The sequence below is a fragment of the Scatophagus argus genome, chromosome 3, assembly GCF_020382885.2.
Source record: "Scatophagus argus isolate fScaArg1 chromosome 3, fScaArg1.pri, whole genome shotgun sequence".
NCBI classification, from domain to species: Eukaryota; Metazoa; Chordata; class Actinopteri; family Scatophagidae; genus Scatophagus; species Scatophagus argus.
The window spans coordinates 16,160,111-16,170,232 of record NC_058495.1 but is presented as its reverse complement, the minus strand read 5'-3'; positions in this window follow the sequence as shown (position 1 = coordinate 16,170,232).

The following is a 10,122-nucleotide window of genomic DNA, read 5'->3' as shown; positions in this document are numbered from 1 at the left end:
GGGGGTGGGGGTGGACGGGAGGGAAATCAGACAGGTTGGACTATGAGAGCACACACAGACGAGCTCTGTTTAATGTCTCGCTGACATTTCTGTTCTCCATCTTCTCCCCACCAACCCTCTCTCACTGGAGACGAATGGGTAGAGAGGAAAAGCCAAGGGAGAGAGAGAGAGAGAGAGAGAGAGAGAGAGAGAGAGAGAGAGAGAGAGAGAGAGAGAGAGCACAGACAAGAGACTGGGAGGAGAAGCAACGCTCTGCCTGTACTTCACTCAAGGTCACAAGCCCCAGACAAAGTCAAGGGTCAGGGTTCACAGGAGGGCCAGCCAACCAGGAGGTGGGCAAGTAGAAGAGGGATCGGGTTTCACTCCCTGATGATCCTGCTCCCTCCCGGTTCAACTTGCTCCGCCGTCTTTTTTTTGCTTTTGCGTCTTCCTCACAGAGCACCTTTTTGCATTTTTGATAATGTCGCCTCCCAGAGAACTCACGAAGCCTTTCGAATGAGAGGCGAAGCGTCTTCAACAACCTAACAGAAAATCCGGTTCCCTTTGCTTCTGACATGAACTACCATGACCCGGATGACTGAGAACCTACATAGACATGCCTTGTTAAGAAGTTATAAATGCATTATAAGGTGGAAAAAAACCCGAGCAGGGCTATTGGAGTTTCTGCAGGGCAGTTTAGAGGCTACCTAACAGTTCACTCCCTGAGTCCTTGAGTGGATTCCTTCTGGATTCCGTCACTGCATTAACCCACTCAGTCAGGGCTACATGCATGTGTGTGTGTGTGTGTGTGTGTGTGCATCATTGAGGCTTTCGTTCACTGTCACTGCTCTGTGTCTGGTGCTCATTTCATTGCTCTAAACCAAACCATCTGTGTATTCAATGGCTGGAATGTTCTCCACACACACACACATACACACACACACACACACACTGTTGCTGCCTCCACACCTCCCATCCATTGACCCAGCCCTAAATGGTGGTATCCATATCAACAGATGAAGGATGTTAGCCACCAGCTTCCTTACTGACCCTCATATTTATACATTAGCTCCGTCAGCTCTTTGCGCGGCGGCAGGCAGAGTGCTGCCGCTCAGCTGGGTCCAGTCCTACGTCACACATCCACAATGAGATGATAACGGACAGGAATCATTTTTCCTGCCCTCTATTTCCCCGTTTACTGGTGATGGCGCATCTGCCCCCCACTCACTGTGCTGCCGTTTTGGCCGTCCAGGGGAGTGTGAGCGGGTCAGTTGGCTCGAGTCGCGCAGCGCAGTGAGCCGCAGGGACAACAGGCAGCAATGTGTAGACTCCTGGCCAGGCCTGAGAACACTTCACTAACCTGATCAGCACCAAGACAAATAGAGGGGTGATTGCTTCCCCGTGGCACATCTGGCTTCTCTTAAAGCAGCGGGAGGGGAGAAACAGGCGTGTGTGTGTGTGTGTGCTTTTAAAGGCTGCCACTTTACATAGGGTATTTCAAACACACCACTGACTCGCCGACCAATTACAGCCAATCGGGGCTGTCGACCCGGCAGCTTTCGCCCGTCAATAAAAACATTTTACTTGGGACTACTCAGGCCTCTTTGGACCGCAGCCTGGGCCCAAACAAATGGCTCACGCGGAGTTCTGACGTTCCAAAACGGAAGCGGGAGAAATCCAGCGCCGGGGGAATAAAGATCTCTGTAATTTAACAGAGGAAACCGACGGGTAGGTTTAGTTTTGGGGAAGGATACGAGGGAAACGAGTTGACCATGTGAGTGGGTGTATGGTCGCAGGTGGGAACGGTCTACATACAGTAGGCGTGTGTGGCTCCCTTATGTCCTCATAGTTATTTTTAAGTGTTGGGCAGCGTTCCCAGTGCAGAGTGATAACCTGAGGCAGCCACCTCAAACCTAAACCTGAGCCACACAGGACCACCTCAGTCCTGGTGGGACAGACCGAAACGGAACTGATGAGCCTAAGTACTTCTGTCTTAAGGCCAGCGTTGGGTCAAAAGTTGGAGCGGAACGTTCCGCACCGTGACTGACTGCTGCCCACAGCCCCACCTGGTGGCCACCACAAGAACAACAGTCAAATGTAATATTAACGTCCCAGACGGCCCCAGACTATTAGCTAAAACACGTGTTTATTCTAATACGAGTCGCGTTTTGCATCCGCTCAGACATGCATCTGCTGCTTGCTTTCTCTGTCTCTGCTTTCTGTCTCCTTCTTTCTGTTTCTCTCTCTCTTTAAGCTAACCGTAAACAGAGATGCAGCAGGCTGGGAGCTGTCCAAACAGCAGGACAATAATAACTGTTTGTTGTCACCAAGGTTACACACCAACACACACACAGAAGCATCTGGCTTCTGTTAACTGTATCCAAGCATCTCGCAAACTTATATCAGTGTGTGTGTATGTGTGTGTGTGTGTGTGTGTGCACAGACCAAATATCTTGTTGGCTGATATACCCACACTTGCACACACTCATGTTTATATTTGGAGATGAATGGACATATAGCCCATAGGGAAAGAGACCTTCACCCTCTTACGACCTATAAATTACAAAACAGCAGTTTAAGAGTTAAGTTTGTATTTCAGTTCAGCGTGTGTGTGTGTGTGTGTGTGTGTGTGTGTACGTATGCACATGCGTGTGCGTAAGCTGAGGAATGCCCTTCCCATTGAGGGAGCAGGGGCCCAGGCTAAAGGCTTTAGAGAGGGGCCCAGTGTGTGTGTGTGTATGTGCGTGTGTGTGTGTGTGTGTGAGTGAGTGAGCCAGTGGGAGCTTAGCAAGGGGCCCTGTGTTTTGTTCTGTTCCACATCAATGGGACGTCAAGCCGGGTTTGGGCCTGACAGCACCCGGATTAAAGGTTTTCTACTAGACTCTCTTTACCCCTCCCCCTACACACACTTACACTTACACACACACACACACACTCACAAACACACACACACACACACACTCACACTCACACACAAACACACAAACACACACAATGGGCTGAAAGAACACAGTCTTAACTCTTGGAGTACTAAATTGTAATTTGCAGGTGGCTACAGGCAGTAGGACAGGCCCTCCCAATAATGAGTAAAAGGGGTTAAAAAAAGCATGCGTCTGTTTGTGCATGTGTGTGTGTGTCTGTGTATCTGTGTGTCTGTGTGTGTGCCTGCCACTACACCAAATGGACTCAACAACATCAACTTACAAGACATGTAGACTATAATAAATATCACAGCAACACTTTGTTTAAGCTGTTGTTAATAATCTCCCAGCTGACTTGTTCTAGGAGCTTCTTATTCATACATAATTTGTTTTGCAATGCAAAAGGAATACATCTGCAGTTGGATAACTCAGTAATATTGACCAAGACTGCGGGATTAAATCAGATAAACAGGGTCGACAAGAAAAACAAGCAACAACATGTGTATGTCAGACTTCTTTTTGTTGTTGTACAGGAGCTGATTTTGGATGGGCCAGCAGGTGAGATGTTCACAGAACTTCAAATTAGTTATAAAATATAAAAATATTCCAGGGAAATATGCAGGGAATTTAAGAGGACATAAAGGCCAGTCTTACACAAGGACAAATTACAGAAAAGCAAAGAGAGGCCGAGACTATGTGTGTGTGTGTGTGTATGTGTGTGTGTGTGCGTGTGTCACACGAATTCATTCATGTTCATTTATACCACACCACTATCAGTAAACAGAAGTAACACAAATATACACACACACACACGCATATGAATACTACAGCAGTATTCAATCTCAAGGTACACGCAAATATACAAATACAAATACGCACACAGTTTTACAAGTTCAGCCTGTTCAGTGTCAGCCGAGATCATGGAACAAATAAAGATGATGCTTCAACAGTGGCTGTTCAGAACTGTGTTCATGAAGTATGCAACAGCTTCAGTTAAATACAGCTAGTTATATCCATTCCATTAAATCTCCACCGGTTTCCATTTGACAATTAAACATAACAAGCTGACACTGACCTGAAAGTCAGGTTCATATTTTGACAATTTGTCTGATTTCAGAGAGGATATTAAAAATCTAAAGGTTCTCTCTGGCTGTCTAATTTTTACAATGAGGAAAAAAAAAAACACCCAGTTTAATCAGATTTAGTCTTCATGGTTACCAGCAAAATTAAGGCTAAACCAAAGGTTAAAATACGGCACTTCTGAATTTCTCTTTCTGTTTCATTATATTATTGTATGTTTAAATTTTGTATAAAGCTGCCAAGGGTTACCTCTTGATGGAGATACTTTACACCACTTCTGTGAACACATAAAAATGGAAACACTCTCTGCTTTGATACATAGTTGGTGGCTGTGTTTGCTTCACATTATGACTGCATTTGAAGCAACTTTCTAAGCTCTGCTGGGGGCAGCGAGATGGAGGGAAGAAAAAAAAATGGGGGAATTGACAAACCTATCAGGACTCAGGCTAAGAAGCTGCAGCTTCTGCTTAGTTTCTCCCCGGTGACTTAGAAGATCTAGCAGTTCACGCCTCAACCGGACATTCAACTGACAATAAACACGTTTGATGCTGACTGCTGTTGGGCTGTAAAGTTCCCACTAAACCCCCATGGTCTGGGTGTTGGGGAACACATCCGTGCCGACCGCCTCGGATCCCCCATGACTTAATTAGTGCTCTCTGATTTTCTGCATTAGTTTACTGTATAGAAACAACTTTTATCCTTAACTGTAATCAGCTTGCCCAGAAGAATAGAGCACAATAAGAAGCCTGTTTGAAGTTTTCTTTGTGTTATCTCGAGCACTTCAACAAAAGCCCAGTGCAGCTTGCCTCAGAGTGTAATGCAGGGCCAGTAGGCAGCCTATTGGTTGAAAACCAGCGCTGGTGCGTACTGTACGGCACCTGCAGTTCTGTTTCCCCAGACTATGCACGGAAAAGCAATTGTTTTTATTATCCCTTGATTATCGAGCTAATGTTCTCAAGCTTATGGGCTCATTAGTTCCTAAAGGATTTGTTGTTTTTGTGGGTAAGTGATCATACTACATATAAAATTGATTTAGCGAAATTATTTAAGAATCTGAGAAGCTTGGCATACTGGTCTCGTGACAGTTTCCTCTCCTGATTAGAGGGATTACTCCTAAAGTGAATAAATTCAACCGTTTATTACTGTTTGCCCTCCTCACCCACTGAAAAAAAAAAACATTTTTGTGATGAATTCTTGAGCTATCATTAATATGCATAATCAGGCAAAGCTGGACATTAAACCAGCCTTTTAGGTCTATTATCAGGAGGTGACCAAGAGCTTTTATGAACCTCTTTGTGTTTCTTATTAAGATATTCTGTTCCTTCTGATGATCAAGGTGACCGCTAATTTCATGGCAATCCTCCTCATCCATCCTAGCAAGTACAATAATGACAACTGGTTCGAGTACTTGCAAATGCAAAATGATTCATTCCATGTTTAAAAGGAAAGTTTAATCTTTTAAAATGGCTTCCTGTGAAACAAGCTGAAATGGGATGTTGCTTTCTTTGCAAAAATGTATAGCCGACACACCTTGGCTTTAGCAATGACCACATGCTTGCTTTATTTTTGATCTTAGTCACCGATGGAAAAGACATTTGTCCTTCTTGGCTTTCGTTCATGCCAGAAATAACACTGACATGGCAATCTTTATTCTGATGCGTTTCTTTGACTCTGAGCTGGTGTGCGTTGCTGTCACTTTTTTCCCCCCAATAGGCTGATTGGTCTCCATTAGTGGTACGACGGCACCATCTAGTGTCAAGAAATCATTTTGGTTGTGCACAGTCTGACCTCAAAGAAATTTTAAGAAAACAGAATTATTAGCTTTTGTTTTTTCCTCCAAAGGAAACGAGATGTTTTCATTATCCAGGATTCATAACTGACCGCTTCTTAATTTATTTGGAGACTCTTTTGGAGAGCATTTGTGGTTGTTGTTTAATGAGGTTTAAAAGTACAATCCACAGTTCAAATGTAACCAAAGAATTAATTGGTGTTTTAATACAAGAACTAACACCAGACAACAGTGAAACAAAATTTAGGTTAATTAGTGCTTTCTGTTTGCATCAGCTGTTTGTTTGAATCTGTACTTTTGTCAACACTGCAGCAAAACAGGCAACTATTTTTAATCATGATCAACTGGGAAAAAGAAAAAAGATTAGTTTTTAATAATGGATAAAAGAAAAAAACACATGTAGGTAAAAGTGTAATTTATGTGGTCCAAAGTTTAGACCTTAAAAGTGGCAGAAGTAATGTTGTGTTATTTTGTAGATTCTTTAATATGAGAATATTTATATTGTGTAATAAAAGGGAAACTATATATTTCATTTTGACTTCCAGAGGCCTGAGGGATATTGAGACCTTTATGCAACTTCAATACTTTTTCCATCGGTGTTTTATGTCTTCTATAATTTAACCATTCGAATCGTATAAGCCCACCAGTGATGCCTATTTGATCATCATCACTGACACCATGATCGAAGTACCATCATCATGAAGTCACAAGTCATTTTCCAAAGTTTGATTTTCCAAACCTCCAAATAGCTGGCATTTTTATCTTATTATGATTTTGTTAATTTGAGGATTCACTTTCTTATTTATTTCGATATTCACAATTTTTTTTTATCTACAGTTAACCAATTAAATGTCTCTTGTCTGTAGTCTATTTATTTTTATATTTATTAACATGAACTTTATTTCAGATCATGAAAATGTCCTTCCTCCACTCTTGACATCTTGAACAGAAGACCAAGATGTTTGGGCTTCATATGAAATCACAAGAACCACCTGTTGGTGCCCTAAATTATAAGAAAATCAAGGACTGACATGGTTTAATTCTGACTGTTTAATCGTGGGGGTTTCTACACAGAGGCATATTCATCAATCAGAAGTAAAATAACAGATAATGGCAGTGTAGTTGTGATATAACATGCAGGCAAGTGAGTCAAGTTGTTTCATTTTTTGTTTTAATGTCTACAGCGAAACTTTTACTCGCAGTAATCGCCATGTTTTTGATACCTGATAATACAGTCCAAAAAGAGTTGTTCTGTCAGTCTTTTGTGTGTGTCGTTGCATCTCACATCCATCAGAGGGCGCCAGAGTGCTCTGTCTGAAATTTTCCACTGACACATCAGGAGGTCTGCTCCAGGTTGGAGTTGGTAGGAGCGATAGTCACTGTGGTTAAAGGATCTCTGCACATCACACATTAATTCCATTTGGTTTAAACTGTTCCGTGTTACATAAATTTGGTGATCTTATTGTAACCTCTAAAAATGGAGGAACTTTTATTTCCCAGAAGAAAGTTTTTTTTCTTTTGTAATGTGGAAGGTTCTGAATCACATATTCAAGTGTTTACTGACTTCACTAAGAGCTCTGTTTGTTTTACTCATACGTGAGTGAGGCAGTTGGGTGCTACAGGCTTATTTCGCTGCAGTGATGCCGTAGCAGGAAAAGCACAGGTGTAATGAATAAGGCTAATTAAATCTCCATGCTGGCTCACTGGTGTGGTTAGATGCAGACAATTAAATGGAAAAGACTCATCAGTAATACTTCCACGGCAAAAGACAAACAATGAAATGATACTAGAAAATTAGAAAATAGTGCTGAGTCCTGCATTGTTGCAGCAAGCGAACGAGGCCAGCTGAATGATCTGATCCCAAACAGGGATCCTTACTTATCCTCACTCTGAGTCCACTCACCTGCCTGCTCTTTACGTAAAACAGCTGTGCAGCTGCTCCCTTGTTGCTGCTATACAGCACGTTCCTCACACCTGTCCACCGTTTTCACACAGTTCACTCAGTCAGCTGCCCTATTAGCTCATACACATATAAATAAATAAAATAGAAAGTAGGTCACTGCAATTTATACTATGATCAACGAGTGGTTTTCATCTGTTTTTGGCTGATGATCCTCTCAATCATCTTAGCTTGCGAATGTCTAAGAATTGCAAGCAGTTTAACCAGAGTGGTGCTCCTCTCTGGAGATGTTCCATTTGAATGGGTTTTAGGTGCCTGAAAGGTGGAAACTGGAACAATTAATCTTATGATCTATCCTGCTGCCAACAACTGGGAGGATCCCAACCTGCGGGCTAGAAGCCACCAATCTAGACAAGTAAAAAAAAAAGATACTGTTCAAGTAAAGGAAAAGTACATGAATTACAGGGTAAACTGTCAACGATACTGAACTTTTAAGATTAAAAAAATTACTCTTCTTAATTGTGTTATTGCAACAAAGGTTGGCTATTACAAATGTGTCCCAAACAACACTGAACTAAAAACCACAAGTAAGCCAGAGTCTCCCTTGGGGTCTGTGGTGAATGTTTTCTTGATATGAGACTACTGATATTGTTTATTAAAGGATATTACATTTCATAAAGTTGGAATTTCTATGTTCAAAGATGTCTCTGTAGAGACCTGAGGCGATTTGAGACCTGAGCTCAAACCTCAGACCGAGCTTCTTGAGAACCTGTTTTCCATAATGGACTTTCAACCTCCACAATGTGCATAAGCAGATTGAAGTTTTGTGCATGTTAACGTAAAGAACTTGTGAGCTGTGAAAACCGATTATGCATCATCGGCAGGTCATGATCGTCCCTCCTTGTGTTAGCTTGTGCAACCCAGGGTCGGCGTGACAGGATGTAAGCTGCGGACTTGTGTTAGCATGTTATAAGCAAGCGTTTCTGCCTGATTAACAAGCTTGGCTGTAATTGGGGCAGAGAGTCAACATATTAGATTTATTTATCCTGGGACACCATGCGCTGAGTGCTATGCATACATTCTTTTATTCAGCAACACCCTGCTTCACATTCATTCAATGTACTGCAAACACACAACTGATAGCTGCCTAAAACAACCAGTCTTAGTCTCCTTGAAGGCACAATTGCAGTGTTTTTGGAGGCTGGTTCCCTGTTACAGACCAACTCATGCCGAAACAGAGTGTGACTTTAGATGAAATAACATCTAAACCATGTTTTGTTTTGGTTTTTTTTTCCTGACCCTGACTTTTGGATCTATGTGAGGTCCTCTGCGGGGAAGTCATGAAATTTCAAGAAAGCAACAGGCTGCTGCAGCTCATGATGTTGTGTAAGATCAAACAAAAACACAGCGTTGTGAGGGCATGATTTGTAATGGGGCGGGTGCTCAGAAATATGTGAAAACAGGGCAAGCCGCAGCTATTTGTTTCTAATTTTGCCTTGCCATCACTACTTAAATTGCTCAGTGCATGTCCCGACAGCAGCACACAGAATTCTTGAGAAAGAGGTATGCAAAAACAAATCACCAGTTCAGTCAGATCATTCCAACGGAACTAGTTTCCAAAGGAACTAGTTTTCCTGGTGCACACGTGCAGGTTCACAACCCCACACTGAGTTCTCAAACGAACACAATGCACAAAACTCTACGTGTATTTCAGAGTGAAGTCAGTTGTTCTTTTTTGTCATTAAAACGTCTATTCCACTTTACTCCAACTCTACTCTTCGCATCTCCTCCAGAATGGAAGTGAAAAATCTGTCTTGGGTTTGTTCAGTGCATCCACAGAAATGCTGCCTGTCATTACGAGTCTGCTCACCACCAAAGCAAAAGCATCTTTCCTAACCTGTGCGTAAGTGTGGGAGGGCTCATAAATATTCAGCTAAAATGTCAGTCTCCTCAGTGGGAAACTTGTAAATCTGCACAGTGCATGTGTGAAAAGACCAATTTCCATTTGGTAAACGAGTCCATGCCAACTCTGTATGTCAGCTTTTGCTTTCGCCTGCAGAGCAGTTCAGTGAAGTGGCATTAATGACAAACAATTCCCCTTGAGATTCACGACCACACGCCCTTACACAATACAGACATATGGATAGTGTCTGAAGGCTTGATATCTGCGGTCAAGACATCCAGACACCTGCCTCCATTTTCATGCTAACAGAGAACTCAAAGTGATATGGGCTCAGAACTCAACATAACTCAAAATGCCCACCAAAGATTTTTTCATTTTTCGGTTCACTAATAATATATTGAAATTTATTTAATAATTAACTCTTTTTCATACTGTACATTAACTTTGTACTTTGCAGTACACAATATATAGACAAACGTATTGGGCCACCGGATCATTACACCAACAGGAACTTCACTGTTAGGCCAGTCAATTTCTTTCTACACCAAAC